The 11,059-nt window shown below is 41.9% G+C and overlaps 1 pseudogene; it reads right to left on the reverse strand.

Annotated features, from left to right (window-relative positions):
• Window positions 1–4,983: 4,983 nt before the first annotated feature.
• On the reverse strand, window positions 4,984–6,814 carry LOC148117278 (E3 ubiquitin-protein ligase RLIM pseudogene; annotated as a pseudogene).
• Window positions 6,815–11,059: the final 4,245 nt, after the last annotated feature.

Below are 11,059 nucleotides of genomic sequence, written 5' to 3' on the forward strand. Positions count from 1 at the left end.
GTTAGACATGCAACTCAGCCACCCTGTTGGAGCACTACAATGATTAGACACATGCTAAGCCACTAGTTCTGTGCTGCAGAATGGCCATTTACCCTTTGTGGGATAGAGAACTCTAGAAAGGAGGGAATGATGGGATTGTAAGCTAAAGAAGAAGCAAATGCTTCTTGAGTTTCTTTTTATTTTTTAAAGATTTTTTTTTTACTGTGCATTTAGCGTTCTGCCTGCATGTATGCCTACAGGCCAGAAGAGAGCACAGATCTCATTACTGATGGTTGTGAGCCACTATGTGGTTGCTGGGAATTGAACTCAGGACCTTTAGGAAAGCAGGTAGTGCTCTTAACCAATGAGCCATCTCTCCAGCCCAATTTTTGAGTTTCTTATCCCTAAAAGATATAGAAACCAAAATCTTGGTGGAGATGGGGAGCTTTGGTTTCCTCTCCTACCTCACCTATCATACAGAAAAGGCACAGAGTCTAACACAAAGAATCACAGCCATCAGAAGAATACGCAGCAGGGAAATACAAAGGACAGGGCACAATTTGAGGTATTATTCTCCACTGTGTCCCTCTGGAGCCGGCTCCATTGCAAATTTGATAAGAGGTGGAAAGCACGCCACTGGTTTTGCTCTTTTCTCCTTTGATTTCAAGGCCACAATGATAAAGGCCACCAGATCACAGAGAGAGAATAAGGAGGAGGACAGTTGTGAATCAAACAAGAAATTAAAGTTGGAAATCAGAGCTAAGCCTTATGAACCAGAACAGGGAGGTAGAGGGAACGGCCCACACCTTTAATTCCAGCTTATGAGAGACTGAGTCTGGAGGACTGCTGCAAATTTGAGGTCAGCTTCTGATTCAACATTGGAATCTGTGAACCAAAACACATAGCAACAGTAGCCGAAATAGACTTGTTTGATCATCTCGTGTACTACAGTATCATGAATCGGAGATAGCATCAATAAGTTTGCAGCCCCGTAGCAGAAAGAAGTATAACAGGCCTTTTGAACAGATGGAAAGGAAAATCATAGTGTATAGTTGTCTTGGAATGGCAAGTGCATAGCCATTTAGAAATTTTCTCATTTAATCCATGGCCATACTCTGAACATGCCTGATCCCAGAAAGTAAGCAAGGTCAAGCCTTACCAAGACTGCAATGCGAGACTCTTCTTCATTCTGCTTTCTGGAGGTTTGAATTTTGAATGTTAAACAGATTAACATATAAATGTCTACGTTAGTGAAGCAGACAAAGGTGATATAAGGAACAGACATGAAGACATAAAGTTCAAAGAAATGAATTTTCTGGTACATGCATAGTTTGTGGTAATGGAAGGTGTGGAAGCAAGCTGGCTTCAAGAATTCTCAGGGGACCATTCATGAGGACGGCTTCCTGGAGAGAAAAATGTCAGGGTCAGAAAGAGGCAGCAGCTGTAAGGACTTTACCCCAGGAATTCTCTCGGCCTACGTGTTCCTTCGAATTTGCAGAGAGAACATGGAGAGAAACACAGTACAGAGTCTTAAAGTGGGAAATGGAAAAGGATTGAGGTAATACAGCAAAGGTCCAATGTCTTATTAATCTTCATGAGTAACTAGAAAGCTTGGTCTGAAAAGAGGAACAGTGTATTTCCAAGGTGTGTCCATGAGCCAGAAACAGCTTGGCCTCCTGGAATTCTTGATATAAATCCTGGTTTTTCTCAACACTCATATACAGGCATTGCTGGAAACAGCTTATTTAGCTTCAGTCACTGAAACAAATGATTTTACCTTTGACAATGGATCTAGGTATCAAGGTAAATATTCTATTTTTCTTTGAGATCACAGCTGTTTTTATTTGCTAAAACTGTCTGAGAAATACTCTTTCCTCAGACCTTGCCAAGTGAAACATGATACAGCAATGTACATTTAAAAACAGTTTCTGAAAAGAACCATTTACTAGGTAACTCAATTACAACACTGTTATTGATCATAAAGTAGTGAACTGTACTGAAGGGAAAAAGCAGACATCCTCACATGTCCGCTCTCTGCCTGTCACAAAGGTTCAGAGAGAATACTTGGTGGAGCAAGAATCCGAACCATCTTAGACCCATGTGCTCTGCAAGCATGGCTTCCATGTCCTGCATACTTTTGGTAAGAGTGTGACAGGGAAGCCAGTCAGGAAAAACATTTTTAAAAAATCAACTAAGGCAGATAACAAATGATTTCCTTTCACAAAAGAACTAAAAATGTCTCCTCCATCTGTTTAAAAAACAAGATCAACTACAAGGTACTGCATTCCAGCAAACAGTTAGTCATTTGCAACATTGACCCCTTAATCACGAGGGTTTGGAGAACCGACTTAAAGTCAGAGAAGCAGGTGGTTAAATACAAAATGTGTAAATGTTAACCCGTCATAAATATAAGACATTGACAAAAGTAGAGAATACTGGGCACAGAAATAAAGTTCTTCAGGAAAAAAAAAACCCATTGCTTAAGGTAACAGAGCTAAGCATTTTCCTACCTTGGATGGATTCTGATAATCATATCCCTAAAGACTGAGTATCTTCTGGCACATTTCCTTATCAATTGGACAATCACCTGTTCCAACACTAGTGTGTGAGCCTCCTCCCTCTCCCCAATGCCACCTCCATTAACATAGGGTGTAAGTAACATGTTCTTTTCACAAAAAAGTTCCAATTTCCCTCCACAGCTCTCTTCAGTGTTACTGAAAATAGCCTGCCGTTTTTTAACTTGTTCAACTAGATTTTCAGCACTAATAAATCTCAACATTATAAGCTGCATAAAATAAAAACAAAACACTGCAAACCATCACACTAGTAAGCAGATTATAAAAAAACATTTGAAATATTCAAGGAAAATCAGGATTTAGTACTTCCCCCTATGCTTTGAACACTGTAATCACCTAACATTATTACTGCATGAAGTTCAAAGTAGGCCTTAAAGACACAGTCTTTCTGCAATAAAGAAAAGTGCAAAGACACAAAATGAAATGTAAAGTCTTTTGCAAGAATAGGTGTTTGGAGAGTGGTGAGAAAAAGATTTTCATCCTTCATTGTACACCTGTTACCTATATGAACAACACTAGTAATACATAATAGTCATGGACACGGTAAAATAAAAAGCAACTCCCACTAAAAATACTTGTATTCATCCTACAGAACCCAAGAGATAGGAGTGCTATTCGAAAGGATCCACATGCACATCAAACGTGTGCATTCTGCTGAAGGCTAGAAATAGGAAGCTTGATTTCCAGTGTCTCCGAAGAGCTCAACATCTGCATTCATAACCAGCATCCTGCTTGGGTTACCTCTGACTTCAGTGCATTGCAAACAAGTATTAAGTTTGGGGAGTTCAGGGAGGTACCCGTTGTCAGTAACTTCATGTTTAGAATGTGCTGCAGCAGTTTTTGAGCTATAAAAAATGAACACCCAAAAATGGAACATTTTTACCAAGAGGAAAACGTATTTTTTTAGTTAATCAGGGCTATCCTGCAGATATGAAAACCATAGAAAGGTGACAAGGAGGCTCACGAATATAAAGGAATCCTGACTTTTACATGGACAATCCTTTAAAAAAAAATAAAAAAGTATTACATAAGTGTCATAAATAGTGAAATCTGCTTATGTTAAATAAATACGTGAAGCTTTGTTTGGACATTATTTCTTTGCAAAAGCAGTACATATTCTTTGTAAACAACTACCATATTTACAATTTCACTTCCTTGAAAGCCAGAGGAAAACATGAAAGAATGAGCTTTGAAATAATCTGTACTGCTAAGGTGGTATCAGTGAGGGTAAGCAGATTTGAGTAAAGCAGTTTCTAGATACCCGGGCTAATCTGGGTAGTTAGCTCATTTGGTGAAAGGCCAGGGTTGTGCCTGTTCAATCCAGCTTCTCTTCTGGCCTGGCAGCTTTCTCCAGGGAACCAGCAAGGCTAGTCCAATCCCAATCAGTCTCAAAAGAAAAATGAGGCAAGAGTACTGGGGTTATCACAATCTAGTCTTACCACTAAAGAAGAACAAAAAAGTGCGTGTCCATACATGTGAGCCAGCCATCTCATCTTCAAATATGGGCAACACAACTAGAATTGTATTTCAAATAACCCAATATGCCTCACTTTCAAAAAAAGATAATCTCTTAATTTATGAATATGTCTTTTTAATGTGGCATGTTGGACCTGCTAGATACAGCAATGAAATATTGACAAGTGTGCACTAGTACCTTACCTGATAAATCTCGAAACCAAGAAAATCCGAGGCTGTTGCAAAAGCACACCCATCTGTACCAACTGAAATCCCTACTTTAAAATTGGTTTAGAAGTTTCCTTCCTCCACCTACTGTTTTTGAAGAGCAGATTGTAAAAACCTCAATTTAACTTGTGCTAGGTGGTAGCGGTTTGATTTTTTTGAACCAAAGACAGCTCTGCCAAATTTGTTGATCTTCTGCTTCATCTATTCAATTCGAATACTGGGTCAAGCTGCTGTGGCTGTCACTGTAGGAAACCAGTTCATGCCTATATCACTGTCATCATGAAAATGTTCCCTTCTCCAGAATGGAATTTACACTGGTATGTCCATCATCCCCTAATCTGGAAGGTGAACAAGCTTTATTCAGAATGTGACTGAATTTGCGTCAATAACTAGAAACGGTATAGTTTTAATTAATCACTTACTAAACACATAATGGAACTTAGTCTTGAGTGGGAATTTTCTTCATGCCCCTCTTATGGCCTGGGAAACTTAATAAGAGGCCAACATGATAAAGGAGCCCCTGCTAAGGTAGACCTTATGGGAACAGAGGGAAAATGACAAGTGTACATGGGTAAATTATCAGCAACAGGTTAGCAAATTACCTGGTACTGAAATCAAATACTGAAGACCTAAAACGTCACGTCTGACATATTCTTCCTATCCTGAAAGAGAAACAAGAGAAAAGACACGATTCCCTCAGAAAGCAATGAGTCGATTGAGGTTGTGACTTTATATTTAAGCACCACTCAAGAACATGGACACAAAGCAAACGATTTCCCTTTGCCCGTCACTATGCCAGCTATACAGCTTCGAGAGTTCTGTTCTCATTACACAACCCTTTCTCTGTTCCCAGAAGATAAGACAGCCCTGCGACAAATGGGACAGGTGGTATTTTCTGATAACCAGCGGTCGATGCAGTGGGCGTGGTACTCATGGGAGCAAGGTAGCTTACGAATTTTGTTGCCTTCCATGTATTCTGTAATGCAAATAGTACATGTCTTCAATGCGTCATTTTTACCAAAACTTCTCATTGCTAAGTTAGCAATCTGTTCTTTGGTGAGTCCTCTAGTTTGGTGGTTGTCATTAAAAGGGTAAAGTAGGGTTTCATACACCCCTGAGCTTCTTTGTGAACTTTCACGATTGGAACTGAAGCCGGGGTTGGAGCTGGAGCCAGCAGCAGAGCTGTTCCCACCAGAGCGCCCTCTTCCACTCAGTGGAAACTCACCAAAACCTGTCGTTCTCTGCCTTGATGGGGTTTGAAAAGGAACAGGTGCAGTTTCCCTTGATCCAGTATCGAAGAGTGTAAGAGTGGAAAACCTGTTAGTATTCACATAGGTTCTCTCATCTGCAGGTTCAAAAAATGTTAAGGTGCGTATAAAACCTCCACGACGACTATCATAAAGGACCATGGTGTTTGGGGCCTGGGACCTTGACCGAGTTCTGCTAGCTAAGCTATCTCTCTGGTGGTATTCTCCCTGCAGAACTCTTCTGACTTGAAGGTCTGTGGTTGGAGGTCTTTGACCAGATCCTGCCGCTCCACCATTGGTACCCATGTCTGAAGAACTTGACCCTTGAGCGGCAGAATTTCTTGACCCAGAAGCCACCAAAAGACTTCTACCTAGCAACTCAGGCCCAGGTATCTGCTGTCTCAGAGTCCCATGGCGAGGGGTTCTAGAACTTCCCTCGATCTCATTTACCAAAGGGTGCACAAAAGTATGAGATGAGACGCTACGATGAGATCTTCGTGGAATTTCATTTGCTGTGTGCAGAAGAGACCTACTTCTTTCAGCTCTGGCTCTGGGTCTTCTCCCGTGTTCTGGTTTGTGGTTTCTTGCCGGGCTCCGACCTCTGGTGGATGGCACTTCTGTTAATGCTTCAGCAGAACTGCGTTCTGACCTAGGTGGTCTGGCAGATGATGTCTCAGATGCTGAATTTTCCATTGGCCTTTGGCTGCTGCTGTCCATGTTTTCTGCACTAAGATCTGTAGCAGATGGTTCATTTCCGTTCTCTGGGGTTTGTCTTCCATTTTTACGGTTCACATTTGTCTCTAAACTGAATCTGAGATCACCACTGTGTGGATTAGTGTGGCCCACTGCGCTCCAGGACTGATTTCTTCCCTGACCACTTCTTGTTGTATTGCCAGTCTGTCTTACAGAGTTAGGATAATCTATTATGGAGTCACCATTGGACACGTCATCTGAAGAGTCTCCAGGTCTATTTTCATCTGAGCTCTGTGGCGGGGGCGGCCCCTCTTTGATTTGCTGTAGTCTTCTGAGCAACTCCTCCTCAGTACTTTGACCCGGGGTGCCTAGCAAATTGTTGTGTCTCATAAGTCGATAGTCTTCTCCGCTCAGATTATTTACAAATTGATAGAAAGCTTCTTTCCAATTCAATCGAATCAATTGCCTTCTGCGCTGTGCTGCAGATTGGTCATTTCTTTTATCGCTAGAATCTGAGTTTTCCATCTTGATGAACAAGTGGAGGATTTCTGTCTGTTATGACATAGGACTGAAATCCAATAAACCGGACTTTCAGTTTTCTTCACTAGGCTTCGATGGTCCGGCCAGGAGGGGACTGGCTGGGCTCTGTGGCCTCAGCTGCTGCCTTGGCTGCCTCAGCTCTGCCACATGGCTGCCTCCTGCTCCCTAGCCCGCCTCCGAATGGCTGGGCAAGACCCGCCTCTAGCCCAGGAGCTCCGCCCATTCTGACGTGTAGCAAAGCAGCCATTATCTTCCATTGTTACCTAGCAGTGACAGAAATCGACTCAAGGTAAATTTTTTAAAGTCACCCCAAATTACCTATTGAATGGATTTCAGTTCCCCTTTCTCAGCTACTCCTCATGACTCAAGAAGTCCTACTTAGAAAGCAGATGATTCACCCAAAGCGTACCAGGTGGGCCTGGGGTAGAGCTACTGGTAGTCCTACTCGTAGGACACACCCACTCTTCTTGCAAGGCTGACATCAAGCTGGGGAGTTTAGTGAGACACTGACTGCTTCCTGATAGGCTGTCACCACACAGGATGTTCATTGTGCCATTCCCCAGTGACAGTGGCTAGGTGCCATCATGAGAAGGAAGGTTGACCTTCACTCCTCTGGTGTCATGAGAACAAGGATTAAGTCAGGGAGCCTGAAGACACCCGGCTACAGCCCTCGAGTGGGAGATAGCTGTATGGACTATTACAGAGAATGGGAAAGCAGATATGGACATGCTGATCCATTCAGATTGGCATCTGATTAGGGTGGTAAGGAAAAAGGTGGTTTTAGCCCAGCCCTCCATGGAAGGAACTGTTAGTGTCACCGGATGTCAGCAGGAAGGTTGATTCTAGAGGTACCTGCTGGCCATGCATTTCAGTACCAGCAGGATGGAAAACAGAAGCTCAGACCCATTGGAGCGCTTGATTTCCCCAGCCCCTTTCTTCCCACAGAGCGTTCACTGAGGGGTGATTTATGAAAATTAGCTTGTTTCTTTGTGTGTGTATACATTCACTTTTTTCTTTGTGTATTTGTACACATTCACTTCTTTCTTGTGAGTGTGTGTACACATTTCCTTGCCACTATGGGTGTGTGGAGGTCTGAAGACAACTTACACAAAGTAGCTCTCAGGAACTGAATGGAGCCTTTCAGACTTAGTGGCATATGTAATTACCTGCTAAGCCATCTCTCTAGCCCTACAAGTAAAAATGTAAAACATCTGGCCTGGAGAGATGACTGCTCTTCCAGAGGGTCTGTCTTCAATTCTCAGCACCCACATGGCAGCTCACATCTGTCCAGTTCCAGAGGATCTAACAACTTGACACCAAAGCACAAAAAATAAATTTAAATAAATAATAAAAGATTTAAAACACCAAAAAACTATTTAAGGAATGACATTCTGATATGAATTAGAAAAATTAATATTGTGAAAATGGTGATCTTACTAAAAGCAATTGACAGATTCAGTGCAATCCCTATCAAAATTCGAATGTTATTCTTCACAGAATTTCTAAAGAACGTACAAAAATCACAGAGAGACAGAGAACATCACACGTGACCAGAGCTATTCTAAGGATGGCAATGCCGGATTTTGCTACACTGCAGAACCATAAGGACAAAAACAGCATGCTACCAGCACCAAAACAGAGACAAAGACAAGGGAATAGAGAAGAGACTCAGAGTAAATCCACACTGGAACAGGTTTGTGTGTGTGTGTCTGAGACAGGATCCCTTGCAGCTCAAGATGGTCTTGCTTTGAACTACTGATCCTCCTGCCACTATCTCCCAAGTCCTGGAATTGAGGAAGGTCAGTTGACCTAATTGTTGACAAAGGTGACAAAAGCTCTCACTACAGAAAGCACCACTTTTTCAACAAATGGTGCTGAGAAAACTGTATGTTCTCCTGAAGAAGAATTAATCTAAGTCACTATCTCTCACCTTGTACAGAAGTCAATTAAGTCTGCCACAACGACCTTAATGGAAGGCTTTCAAATTTGAAACTGCTGGCCTGGAATGGAGAGAACACGTCATGATAGAGGCAAGACGTGGAAAGGCCTTTCTGACAAGAGTTCCAGGGTCTCAGGAGGCTGAACTGACAGATTGGGTTTTATAAAACTGTAGACCTGCACAGCAAAGGGAACAGGCAGCAGAGCGGAGGCCGTATACAGAAGGAAGGAATTTCTTGCTAGTTCTATACCTGACACTGAATATTAATATACTCAAATATCAATATCCAAATCATCCAATAAATACATTAACCAATGAAGTAACAAACGATTCTTAAATGAAGAAAGGCAAAAATGGCTGATAAAGTTGGAAAAATGTTCAACATCCTTAGACAGCAGCAGGTCTGCAAGGTAAAACTACATTCAGATTCCATCTCACTCCAGTCGAAATGGCCACCAAATAACAAAGCAGTGACATCACATGCTGGCAAGAATGTGAGAAAATGAAACCTGGTGGAGATGACAACTAATCCAGCCCCTTTGGAAAATAACAGTGCAGGTTCCTCAAAGCACTGACAATGGAACTGTCACATGATGTAGCTGCAGGACTGTTGGGAATAGCTGCAAAGGAATCTGAGCCAGCCTGGTAGAGAGAGACGAGGGAGCCCCTGTTCCTTTTGTGTCACTATTCACAATGACAAAGTTATGGCATCATCCTAGGTGTTCATCAACACATTAAAGGATAAAGGAAATTTGTCATGTCACACAACCACACACACACACAAACACAAGACATAAAAGAGGGAGGGTAACTATTTGGGGAGAGAATGGGAACTAGTAGAAAAAGGAAAGAGTACAAAAGGGCATGAACAAACTACAATGATATGTGTGTATGTAAATGTCACACTGGAACTCATTATTTCCTGTACTAAGTGAAAACGGCTAACTGAAAGATGTTCTATCTATATAAAAGCAATCAGCAGGAAAACAAAGTATTTTGTTTGCTCTAAAGCTGTTTGTTGAATAGTCATCCCTACAAGGTCATCAAAGTTCCTGCATCTGTGTCAGACTATTCTGAATTTAATGCATCTTCAAGTGATGTTTGCCTGGCTATGTTTCTGAACTTGTGACACAGTAGGATCCAATTACTTAAAAGTAACTGTCCTTAAATGAATCTCTATTTTGATTGCTTCGCCAGACTAAATGTCTGTCTCTGTGTGTCTATGTCCTCCTGTCTCTCTCTGTGTGTTAAAAGGTAAAGAAAAAGCCCCTTCTTCTGTCTTTTTGTTTTTTTTTTGTTTTTTGAGACTGAGTTTCTCCATAACTTTGGGCCCTGTCTTGAAACTAGCTCTTGAAGACCAGGCTGGCCTCGTGCTCAGAGAGATCTGCCTGACTCTGCCTCCTGAGTACTGGGATTAAAGGTGTGTGCCACCACTGCCCAGCAGCTCTTCTTCTGTCTTCTTTGGCTCTTATGACTACAGCAGTGACCCTGAGAAACACAGCCTACCTTCTGAGTGAACTTTGCTCACATTTACCATTAGTGTTTTCTGACAAGTCAGATAATTGCTCCAAGTATTCCCTTAATTTTAATAAAAATAAAGTGTCTTGTAGTTTCAGATTTTTATCTAGGTTCTTAGGTCTTTGAGTTTGATATTGTTTTAGCCCAGCACAATTACATTTTCATCCTGGCTTAGAATATTTACCCAAAACACTTTTATAGCTGTAAGTTCTATGTTATTTATAAAATGTACAACTGTAGAAATATGATTTGCACAATATTTGGGAGATATCTAAAAGGTATAGCTTTCCATTAGAGAATTCTTCTCTGGGTGTAACATCCAGAGATCAGAGTTGTGAAAATCCAGCATTGTCTTCACTACGTTGCCTAAGCAGTTCACTATATTGCCAAGTATGGTGGCACATGCCTGTAGTACCAGCCCTAGGGAAATAGCAGCAGGAGGATGGGAAGTTCAAGGCCAGCGTGAAACCCTGTGTCAGACAAACAGAAAGGACCTAAAGATGGAAAAGGCTGCGTGGGGCGTCACACTGCTGTGATGTGACACTGGCACATGATAAGTAGAGGTAGGAGAGCCAAGAGTTCAAGGTCACCCTTGACTACTTAAAGTAGTTAGTTTGAAGCCAGTTTGGGGTGTCATACCCCCCCCACGCACACATAAATGCACACACATACACACACAAAGACACACACAAAGACACACACACACGCACATACACACACACACACACACACGCACACACCATGGAACTGAAAAAATATGCCTCCAAGACAAGGGGAAGACATTGGCAGAAACTTGAGACGGTGTCTCACTTACACTATCTAGGCTGACCTCAAACTTGTCATCTAGGGCTTATCCTTCCCAGAATGCTAGGGCTGCAGGCTAG

The sequence above is a fragment of the Myodes glareolus genome, chromosome X (genome assembly GCF_982192425.1).
Source record: "Myodes glareolus chromosome X, mMyoGla1.1, whole genome shotgun sequence".
NCBI lineage: Eukaryota > Metazoa > Chordata > Mammalia > Rodentia > Cricetidae > Myodes > Myodes glareolus.